Source organism: Elephas maximus, chromosome 14, assembly GCF_024166365.1.
Source record: "Elephas maximus indicus isolate mEleMax1 chromosome 14, mEleMax1 primary haplotype, whole genome shotgun sequence".
In the NCBI taxonomy this organism is placed as follows: Eukaryota; Metazoa; Chordata; class Mammalia; order Proboscidea; family Elephantidae; genus Elephas; species Elephas maximus.
The window spans coordinates 9,341,259-9,353,397 of NC_064832.1; the positions used below are offsets into that span (position 1 = coordinate 9,341,259).

The 12,139-nt window shown below is 42.9% G+C and overlaps 1 long non-coding RNA gene across 4 annotated transcripts in view; it reads right to left on the reverse strand.

The window, feature by feature from the left end:
• Nucleotides 1-249: 249 nt before the first annotated feature.
• The window catches only part of LOC126058129 (uncharacterized), a 97,918-nt gene continuing 86,028 nt past the window's right edge, over nucleotides 250-12,139 (reverse strand). For all 4 annotated transcript variants that reach the window (XR_007513109.1, XR_007513107.1, XR_007513108.1 and 1 more), the window contains exons 3-4: nucleotides 10,641-10,698; nucleotides 250-8,772 (exon numbers count right to left, since the gene is read on the reverse strand). This is a non-coding gene — a long non-coding RNA (uncharacterized LOC126058129). The remainder of the gene's footprint in view (nucleotides 8,773-10,640; nucleotides 10,699-12,139) is intronic.

The following is a 12,139-nucleotide window of genomic DNA, read 5'->3' on the forward strand; positions in this document are numbered from 1 at the left end:
CTGCCCCATAGGGGTTCCAGGGAGCAGCTGGTGCTAGGACACAATTCCCTCTTATAAGAATCTGAAAGCTGTTCACTGTGGATGTGGGAGGGACTCAGTAACACTTGCAGAGATTTCCACGTGGGTGGGGTGCTCTAGTGTGAGCATCGGGGGAATGGACCCCATGTGCACTTTGCAGCCTTCTGCAGATTATGACACAACAAACATTCCCTCTTCATCGTCCTACATCTTGTAAGAGAACAGAGGGAATTGTTAGGCAGGACCCTTCGAAAATGCACGGCAAGAAATTTTATTGCAACATTAAATGGAAAATAAAATCTTCCTACATTTTTCCCCCTTCCCTACCTCATTTCAAGGAGATAGCTGGACTCACAGTGTTGAAGCCCTGAAACTTCAAGACTCTGAAGAGTCTGTGGTAAAAGCCTCAGCTCACTGGGGTGATCACACTGAGTGGACTGGAGCCCAGGGGAAGAGTGACAGTCAGATAGTAGGGTCCTAGACATTGGGAAGGGGTAGGATCTCCTTCTTGATAGTGCCCTGGAGGAGGTTACAGCACCTCAAAGGCTGATGCAGGCACATAAGTAGACAAACCCTGTTATGCTGTTGACAGCCCCACCAAGGTTCTCATGATCCAGCTGAGAATGGAAACAGCAGAACGAATGCTTCTAGAGAGATCACCCACATAGGCTGAGGCAATGGGTGTGTTGAAGGTCTTCTCCAAGCACTGGTCCTTCATCAGACCCTGGGAATTACTGCATATCTGGATGAGGGAGTCCCCTAAAAGTAAGTGAGGTTAAAAACTCCCCTCAATTTTGTAAGCAGGTAGTTCTGAGCCTCAATTCATTTTATTTTTAAAAAAATCATGCTTTTTTTCATACATGATTTTGTGTAGACTCACACTTAAAATTCGTATTACTCATTCATGCATTAAGTCAACAAAGATTTCCTGTATTAACAGCTACATATCAGACCCTAGGCCAGATGCTCTCGGTGATGAAATGACTCAGAGAAGTTGCCTCACTGACTGGTGAGAGAAACGGCCAAGTTAACAGGTGTATCAGTCACGTATTGCTGTGTAACAAATGACTCCAAAATGTAGTGTCTTAAAAAAACAACCATTTACTAAGCTCACAATTTTTCAGGTTGTCAATTTGGGGTTCTTCTGATCTGGGCCAGCTATAGTGGCTCGTAGCAGGGCTTATTCATCTGTCTACAATTTGCTTCCAGCTCACCACCGAGCCAGTTTGCCTAAAATCAACTCAGTGAAACCACTAGATCATCTTTCCAATGGTCCCTCATCATTCAGCAGGCTGGCCTGGGGTCATTCCCACAGGTTCTCGGGGTTTAAGAGCAACAAAAGGGCAAGACTCAATGCAAAATCTTTTCAATTCTCTCCTTGTATCTTCTCTGCTACTATGTCAATGGCTGAAGCAACCGTAAGGTTGGCCTTCAACTAACAGGTAGAAGAAGACTCCTACTGCTAATGAAAGGTGCTCTGGAGTCTCATAGAAGGCATGGGCACAGAGAGAGGAAGAATGTGTAGTAAATGCAATTGTGTTTTATGCTGTGGTAAAGGGTTTCCTGGGTACAATGGAGTACAGAGCAAGAAGTGGACTCATCTACCAGGAGAAGATTCAGGGAAGACTACAACCAGGAAGTCATGCCTGAACCAAGTTGGGAATATGACTGAATAGTTAAGGGGTGAAAAAAGGCCGAGCATCCAGGAAGCCCCAGGTATTTTCCACAGGCTTCAGTAAAAGGGGAAGGATGGCTTGATGAGAAAAGTCTGAGGAAACAGGCTGAAAACACTGGGGCATTTGTTATATTTGTGAACAGGCACAGATTATCTTTTGTTCTATTGTTTCCCTACCATTCCTACTTCTTCTGACCTTTGGGGTCACACAAAACAAGCCCCTACCATCCCCATGTTGAAACTTTTGTTTTCCTTGGAGAAGTCTCCTCCCTCCTCATCACCACCCCAACCTTCTTAATTTCTTCCTCAAATGGTCTCCCCATTTGCTGGTTTCTCCTCTAAATGGCACCTTAAACAAAGGCAGAGTCTGTCATGGGCTTTCCCCAAGTCAACTCCCAAACTTCCCATTCTGGCTGACCACAAAACTCCTGAGTCTTAGGGTTTCCTGGTGAAGTCATGAGCCTAATCTTTCCAGTGGGGACAGTTTCCTTCACCTTCACGCTTCACCAGGGAGAGTAGACCAGCAGACGGGAAGGGAGAGAACATCTCCTAGTCAGAGAGCAGAGCCTGTGTGAAGCCTCAGAGGCTAAGGAGACCTAAGAGGGGCTCAGAGTGGACATTTTATGAACAGAGCTGGAGAGACATGATTCCAACAGAGTCAAATGAGAGGACTGGGAGAAAGCAGCTGCCCATGATACTGTTATCATTCCCTGTGCTCTCTTTACCCACCAAAGGATAGTAACCCCTTTTACAGGGCAGGGAAAAGTTGCAATTCATTTTTAGTATCTAATCTCCTTCTTCCTACATTGGTGCTAACACTTCTCAAGCGCCTACCTGACAGTTTCATGTTTTTCTGGTTGCCGTGTTTAGCTTCAAACCGGGCCCATGGAACTCAGCACTGTCAGCAATGATGTCACACAGGATTACAGAAGCCTTGGTGCCTACTCAGATCTCAGCTGCTTTTTGAAAAGGGTGTCGACCTCAGGTCTTGTGGGAGAGAAACCGTAGCTACTGAATCAAGGAAATTCAGGAGCAAGCCAGAGTCCCCAAGTTATCAAAGGTTCATGCTGGGAGAAGGGATAAAGGTCCTTCAGAAGACCATTATGTTCGGACATCTTCACCCAAGCAGGATGAAACAGTGACACACGAGGAAAAGGCCTTTCTCTAAGACTCTAGATAAAGGTGAGGAAAAATTGTTCCAGATTGATGAGTACTACAGAACAAAAGGTCTGACTTCCACCAGAAAAGAGAGCCATTGTAGGACAAGATGAAGGGTTTGGGGTGAATGGATAAGGTCATAAGGAAGATTCTCCTGAGAAAGCACTTTCTGTCATTTAGTAGATAATTAACCAAAGTTTATTTTGTCAATAAGAAATGTAGGAATAAATGAGGGATGAAATGAAAGAATCCAATTGTAAGTTTGAGAGCTTTCCAGAATAGGTGCAGACAAGGCACACTATTGTTCTGGATCTGAACATGATGGAAGGGAAGGAAGCCAGTGGGCAACTGGGGCAGAGAGTATAGGATGGTGGAAAGGCTGGGTAGGAAGACGCATACTTAATTATTATATTTTCTAATTAGATGGAATTAATATACCATGTGAAGAACTAAGGAAATTACTCAGGATGTTCTGGGAGTGGTAGGTTGAAGAGCCCAGAACCCATATCATTGAGGGCAGAAGAAGGGCTGTAGACTCCTCCCTAGATCCAGGAACTCCCCTTCCCCTCCTGTGTCTCCTGCTCACCTCCCTCAAGAGCCTAACAACCCCTAACCACAAACATGGCTACAGGATAGAATTTTTTATTTTCCTACTTTTCTTAACTTGAGCTACATCTAGGATCAGTTATGTATCACTCTTTTCAGGCCAGTTTTGTTGCCCTCCCTACTACTATTACCTCTGCTGTCCTCCTCCACCCAGTGCTGCCCTCCACTGGCCCTGCTTCCTGCTGCTTCCTGCTTTTCTGACTGGCCTCTAATACCCTTTGAGAGATCTCCCACCCCATCTTCTGTCTGTCACTGGAGCTTACACTCACCTCCCAAACTCCTTCTCTTTCTTCCTTAACTTGCCAATCCTTCCCTCAAACTCAGAAAAATACTGACCCTTATGCTGACATATACAAGACCCGCCCCCGCCCACAGGAGGCATGGTTGCGATTTGGCTACTATGGTTTGTGCCATCAGACTCTCAAATGTGGACATCTGTTTCTGCCTCACCCTGAAGGACATGGTAATGGGCTTCTGTTCAGAGAAAGGCAATTTTAATCTCCTGGTGTAGGCTAGTTAAGGGTACGAGGAGAAGTTTTCAATTATACAGAAAAGTACAAATAACGCTGTCTCTTTAAGTATAATTACTTCTATAAAAGCCTTCCCTTAAAAGTAGGATGAAACCTAGTTACAAAGAGGAGACCAATTCTCCTGTTTCAATGCTTACACTCTAAATTTACTAAAAAAAATAACTTTCATAGAAAACAGCTCTTAGAGAAACCATGTATTATCATGAAGGTGCAGAGAATGAGGTAATTTCCATATTCCACAGGAGCAAATTCACTTCCATCCAACAAATGCAAAAAAAAAAATTTTTTTTTTAATGTGGCGATCCTCTGTTTATGTTATAAACTATCACTGGATAAACCTTTGGCTGCTAACTAAAAGGTTGGCAGTTGGAATCCACCAGCCGCTCCTTGGAAACCCTGTGGGGAGTTCTACTCTGTCCTACAGAGTTGCTATGAATTGGAATCTACTGAAAGAAAACTGGGAGTTTTTTTTTTTTTTTTTAAATCAATGTATTATAATTTTTTGGAAAACTATAGACTTTTGCTATAAGGTAGTACCATCATCGAAATTTTCTGGAGGAGACTTTATTGCCCAGAGTAAATTCCCTAAAGTATGGTTGGTGCCTGGGGAAGAAGAAAGAAACCATGGGGACTGTGGAGGTGGAGGATGGCGGCGATGGAGAGGTCTCCAGGGATCCCTGAGACCAGAGACTTAGGTCACAGTTCAGACACCAGAGCCCAGACAGCTCATGTAAATTAACACTCCATTATTGCAAGTCTCAACCCAAGAGGAAAGTGTCACTCAGGGTAGAACATGAGAACAAAAAGCCCAAGTTCCAAGCCCAGGAAGATTCCCCAAGTATCAGCGAGGTCTTTTTCAACAGCTTCCACTAGGCAGAATTCTCACTCATCAAATTACTCCAGAGATCAATAGGTCAAGTATGAGTATTTTACCCAAGTGTGTAAGGTCAAGGGGTTAGCCATGGTCTGGCAGACCAGACCAAAACATCTCACTCCCCTGTTGGCAAAAGGCCCCTGGTCTTGAGGCCGAGTTTTTGAAGAAAGTGAGTGCCATCAGGTCTGCCCTCAGTCTAACCAACACGGAGTTCCTGGTCAGCATCCTGGAGTCCTGGCAAGAAGAGCCAGGTCCCTCCAGGAGCATATGGAGGAGGAGACAGGGGCTCAAGAGGCTACCACACCTACTGGTGCTGCTGCACATGTGGGAGATCTGGCTGCAGAGGATGCAGGCATGGCCTCAAGGTCAAAGGAGAAAGAACCTGAAGACGTGCTAGGACTCTCAGGCTGAGAGAAGCAGGATGTCTGGACTGCAAAATATGCACCCTTCAGGGAAGAACTTCATTCAGGCTTCTTAAACCCACCTCACCTGGAAGATCCATCCTTTTAGCCTTGTGCCCCTTCCACGCCCCCTCTAGTACATGGAGAGATCCAGCCCTAGAGCACCAGGGTGGAAGAAGCCCAGGATAGCTGTCTGAAGACATGAGGTCCACTCAAAAGCCAAGGAGAGAAGAGGACAAGACTCATCTGCAGATGAGGTCTCAGGGCCCTGAGAATGAGCACAATGTTTGTAAAGAAAGAGAAATGGGATTTCAGTGGGACATGGAAGTCTGAGAAAGAGCCTCTGCAAAGATAGCTCTAAGGGAGGTGTGATTGTGAAGGTGGGCTGGTCACTGAGTTCTCTGTAGTACAAGGTACCAGACAGAAGCCAGACTCTGGGGGGAACCTGTCTGCCGGTGAGCAGTGGGCGTAAAACCCTAAACCAGTGAGAATCGAATCCCTTCCCAGCAGCTTCTGCACAGATCAGTGATGTTTGCTTGGTCTTTCTCTTTTCTGTGGTCTAACCTGATCTGTCCTGAGATCAGAGAATTGGAATAGAAAAGCCTGACTGAGATAAAACGAGCAAAGAGAAGACAAGGCCTCCTAAATGTGGTGAAGACAGGACACAGATAACCAAAGGTGAGGATGTGAAGAAACAGATTGAGTTCCAAGTCCCATCCACAGTATCCCAGGGCCTGGGAATCCCTGGAAGTGCCAGAAGTGTGTACTCCCTGGGAGATGCGACCCCAAGTGTCAGAGGAAGCCCTATGGAGCAAGGAAGGGAGGGCAGGGCCTCTAGGATGGGCACTTCCATACAGGCTGCCCATGTGAATTTCTAAGAGTGACCGTGACAGATCCTGAGAGGGACAGTTTGAGGCAAAGGAAAGTAAGTTTTCTGAAGAGGGGTGAATTCCACCTTCTCCTGATAATGAAACAGAAATCCCGTCCTGCTCAGAGGTACTGAGTAGGAGGGATCGTGAATTCCCATCCTGCACAGTGATTGGCTGGGAAGTTCAACTGTCTAAAGACAATGTGGCCAAAGTCTTCTTTATCTTTCAAAGATATATCTTTAACTTCCTGCAAATTCAATTCTGGAAAAAAGCCTAGAATATACAAGCATGGGTTTTTCAGGAGAGCAACAAGGGGAGAAGGTGATAGTGGCATATCAGAGAAGGAGAACAATAGTCTAATGGTCCCTGTGTTACTTAATGAATCACACATGGTGTCAAGCATTCTTCCTTGCCCGTAGACATGTAAATGCAGTAGATATTTTAGCAATAACTGAATTAATCCTCACAGAATTCTTTTTGGCCATTTCGAAGTATAGAGACCAGAAGAAGTCATTAGTTACAAGAGCAAGCAATAATTCACTGATCTCAATTTTGTTCAATTTCTGTGTTTGCCCTTCATAGATAGATAAAAGTCTCTGAATCTGGCATTGAAGACAGTGTTTTCTCTGTTGTTATGGATTGAATACTGTCCCCCAAAATGTGTGTCAACCTGGCCAGACCCTGATTCCCAGTATTGTATGGTTGTCCTGCATTTTGTGATCTGATGTGATTAGTTATGTGTTGTAAATTCTAACCTCTGTGATGTTAATGAGGTGGGATTAGAGGCAGTTAGGTTAATGAGGGAGGACACAATCTACAGGATTAGGGTGAGTCTTGAGTCAGTCTCTTTTGACATACAAAGAGAAAAGTGAGCAGAAATGAGAGGGACCTCATACCACCAAGGAAGAAGTGCCTGGAGTGGAGCACTTCCTTTTGACCCAGTGTCCACGCGCTGAGAATTTCCTAGGCCAGGGGAAGATAGATGACAAGGACTTTCCCCCAGAGCCACAAAGAGAGAAAGCTTTCTCCTAGAGCTGGTGCCCTGACTTCAAACTTCTTGCTTCTTAAACTGTGAGAGAATAAGTTTCTGTTTGTTAAAGCCATCCACTTGTGGTATCTCTGTTATAGCCACACTAGATAACTAAAAAACACATATATAAAATAGTCAAAAAAAAAAAAAAAGTTTCAAATACACACACATACACGTATGATGTTATTAAACTTTAAAAGGTTTTACATTCTTATAACACATTTAACAAGAGATTTGTATACAGAAGTTATAATAAGAGCCATCCCCACATAAGTATATTGTACCTGCTCCCCCAAAGTGTCCAGTGTCCAAAGATACATATGTACCCTTTTACACACTGCTTTTTGCCGGGACACACGTAAGGACATTCATTTGTTTGTTTTTATGGAAATTAGGTCACACTCTACCCATGTTTTTCTCTGAATCACTCTTCACTTAACAATTTCTCATGGTTCCTCTAAATCAGCAGACATGGAAGAAGCACTCTTTTTGGTTCTTCTCATTTTTAACTCCCACCACTCTTCTGTCAGTTTGTTGTACTGTGGTGGCTTGCATGTTGCTGTGATGTTGGAAGCTTTGCCACTGGTATTACAAATACCACCAGGTTCACACATGGTAGGCAGGTTTGAGTGGAGCTCTGGATTTAGACAGACTAGGAAAAAGGACCTAGTGATCTATTTCTAAAAAAAACAACTGGCCAGTGAAATCTTACAAATAGTACTGGAACACTGTCTGATTGAATGACAGAGGATAACCCCTTAGGTTGGAAGGCACTCAAAATACGAGTGGGGAACAGCTACCTCCTCAAAGTAGATCCCACTTTAATGACATTTGCTGATGGGGCACAACTCATAATGAGAAGAAACTGACACAAATATCCATTAATAACCAGAACGTGGAATGAAGGAATTATGAATCTAGGGAAATTGGAAGTCATCAAAAATGAAATGGAATGCATAAAGGTCAATAATCCTAGGCATTAGTGAGCTGAAATAGCTTGGTTTTGGACATTTTAAACTAGACAATGGTATGTTCTACTATGCCAGGATTGAGATACTGAAGAGAACGGCATCATATTCATCGATAAAAAGAACATTTCAAGATCTGTTCTGAAGTACAACACTACGAGCAATAGGATAATATCCACAGGCCTACCAGGAAGACCAGTTAATAAGACTATTATTCAAATTTACACACGAATCATGAACGTGAAAGATGAAGAAGTTGAAGGTTTTTACCAAGTTCTGCAGTTTGAAACTGATCAAACATGATGCATTGATGAATCAAGATGTACTGATAATTACGTGATTGGAATGCGAAGTTGAAAACAAAGCAGACAAATCAGCAGTTGGAAAATAAGGTATTGATGATAGAAATGACACTGAAGCTTACATGATAGAATTTGGCAAGACCAACGACTTATTCATTGCACATACCTTTCATCAGGAACATAAACGGTGACTATACTCGTGAACCATTCCAGGCAGAATAGACAGGAATCAAATTTGTGGAAGGTGATGATGGAGAAGGTCAATATCATGAGTCAGAATCAGGCCAGGGGCTGACTGCAGAACAGATGATCAGTTGCTCATATTCACGTTCAAGTTGAAGCTGAAGAAAATTCAAACAAGTCCATGAGTCAAAGTATGCCCTTGAGTATATCAAACCTGAATTTAGAGACCATCTCAAGAATAGATTTGATGCACTGCACACTAATGATCGAAGACAGATTAGTTGTGGGATGATAGCAAGGACATCATATATGGAAAAAACAAAAAGTCATTAGAAAGACAGGAAAGAAAGCAAAGACCAAAGAGGATGTCACAAGAGACTGTGAATCTTGCTCTTGAATGTACAGTAGCTAAAGAGAATGGAAGGAATAATAAAGTAAAAGAGCTCAATAGAATACCTGAAAGGGAAGCTGGAGAAGACAAAGTATGATAATACAATGTGAACAGATCTGGAGTTAGAAAACCAAAAGGGAAGAAAACACCTGGCATTTCTCAAGCTGAAAGAACTGAGGGAAATATTCAAGCCTCATTTTTTTTTTTTTTTCTAGGTGCAATACTCAAGGATTCTATGGGCAAAATATTGAACAACACAGGAAACATCAAAAGAAGACGGAAGGAATACACAGACTCAATACACCAAAAAGAACTGGTCAACGTACAACCATTTCAGGAGGTAGCATAGGATCAAGAGCTGATGGTACTGAAGGAAGAACTCCAAGCTGCGCTGAAGGCATTGGCAAAAAAAAATGGCTCCAGGAATTGACAGAGTACCAAATGAGATGTTTCAACACATGGATGCAGTGCTGGAGGCGCTTGCTTGTCTATTCCAATATATTTGGAAGACAGCTACCTGACCAAATGACTGAAAGAGATCTATATGTGTGCCCATTCCAAAGAGAGGTGGTCCAACGCAATGAGGAAATTATCGCGCAACATCATTAACATCACACGCAAGAAAAATTTTGCTGAATATAATTTAAAAACAGTTGCAGCAGTACACAGACAGGGAACTACCAAAAATTCAAGCTGGAGTCAGAGGAAGACATGGAACGTGGGATATCATTTCTGATGTCTGATGGATCTTGGCTGAAAGTAGAGAATATCAGTAAGATGTTTACCTATTTTTGTTTCCTATACAAGCACACTCAATGTGTGGCTCATGACAAATTATGGATAGCTTACCAAAGAATGGGAATTCCAGAACACTTAACTGTAGTCATGCAGAATATGTACGTAGACCAAGAGGCAGTTTTGAGTAGAACAAGGGGATACTGTGTGGTTTAAAATGAGAAAGTTATGTGTCATGGTGGTATCCTTTCACCACATTTACTCAATCTGTATGCTGAGCAAATAATCTGAGAAGCTGGTCTGTAAGAAGAAGAACATGGCATCAGTTTTGGAGAAAGATTCACTAACAACCTATGATATGCAGCTGATACGAACTTGCTTGCTGAAAGTAAAGAGGACTTGAAGCAGTTACTGATGAAGAGCAACCACTACAGCCTTCAGTATGGATTACACCTCAACATAAAAAAAACAAAAATTCTCACAACTGGACCAGTAAGCAACACCATGATAAATAGAGAAAATACTGAAGTCATCGAGCAATTCTTTTTACTTGAATCCATAATCAATGCCCACAGAAGCAGCAGTCAAGAATTCAAACAATGTATTGCACTGGGCAAATCTATTGCAAAAGACCTCCTTAAAGTGTTGTGAAGGAAAGATGTCACTTTGAGGACTAAGGTGTGCCTGAGCAAAGCCATGATATTTTCTATCACCTCACATTCTTGAGAAAGTTAGGCAATGAATACAGAAAACCAAAGAACTGATTCACTTAAAATATGGTGTTGGCAAAGAATACTGAATATACCATGGACTGCCAGAAGAATAAACAAAACCATCTTGGAAGAAGTACACCAAGAATGTACCTTAGAAGCAAGGATGGCGAGACTTCGTCTCACGTACCTTGGACATATTTTCGGGAGGGACCTGTCCCAGGAGAGGCTCATCATGCTTGGAAAAGCTGAGGGTCAGAAAAAAAGAGGAAGGCGCTCAACAACATGAACTGACACACTGGCTGCAAGAATGGGCTCAAACATAGCAATGATTGTGAGGATGGTTCAGGATCAGGCAGTGTTTCATTCTGTTTTACACAGGATCGATGGCCTCTAACAGCAACAACAACTAACATATGCACGTATGCATATATGTGTGTGTGTGTGTGTGTGTGTGTGTATATCCATTGCCATCAAGTCGGTTCCAACTCATAGTGACCCTACAGGACAGAGTAGAACTGCCGCACAGAGTTCCCAAGGAGTGCCTGGTGGATTCGAACTGCTAACCTTTTGTTAGCAGCTATACCTATTAACCATTATGCAACTAGGGTTTCCATATATATATACACAAACACACACACACACATATACACACACTCATATATATGTGTATATATATACATGTTCTCTTCACTAGTTTTGCACCTCTACAGATCCCAGGCTAAGACATTTGGTACCTACACTGGTTCTAGAGGAACCAAATCTTAAGGATGAGTTTTCTGAATTGATTCTCAAGTCTGGCTAGTCTTAAAGGCACTGATGACTGTCTCCAGAAGTAAACAGGCTATTGCTAATCCATGGTGTGAGGTGACAATAGAAATACGCAAAATACTACTACCACTGGATCAAATATTTGTGAGAGACAAGGCTCTGCCTGATTACATATTTGATACTTTTCTATAATTTTGTCAGAATAAGAATAATAAGGAAGCTGCTTGGTTGGTCCTGCTTTTGCTAGCCACACTGGTGAATGAAAGAAATGGACTCAAAGCTCAAGCACCACATACAAGATCTGAAAGCTGCCACTTGTGCCCAGAAAGAAAACCATATTTCTTATAGTAACAAGGCTAATGCTGCCAAAAATAAACTCAGATTCTTATCTTAAGAGTGACTGAATTAAAGCGCCAGTTGAATATCCAGCCTCAAATCGTGTCTGAAGTTAAAGTGAGGGCACTGATTGGGAAGAAATGGGATCCTGAAACTTGGGATGAGGACATATGGGCAGACAGTCAGGAAGCGGGGGACAATGAACCTCCAATTTCCGTTGAATCGCTCTTCCTAACAGAACCAGACCACTTACTCCCATCTGAAGAGATTCTCTAACTTTGCCGGCTAAGCCACCCTTCCCAGTAAAACAATTATCCCTTCCACCTCCATCTGATGAGATTACCCCAGCTGTGCCTGAAGTGTCTTGTTTGAGTTGTCTCCTGGGGTGGGATCTGGGGCATTGCCTGGGGCATCACCGTAGGCAGATGCCTTATAAGACACGGCTGAACATCCCACTGCCACTGCCCATTTTTGCTTCTAGACCTATACCTAGGCTTCAGTCCCAACAAGCCCCAAAAGCTGAACTATGAAGTGTGACCCAGGAGACGGTATGCTAAACTCCAAAAGAACTGCTTGATTTTT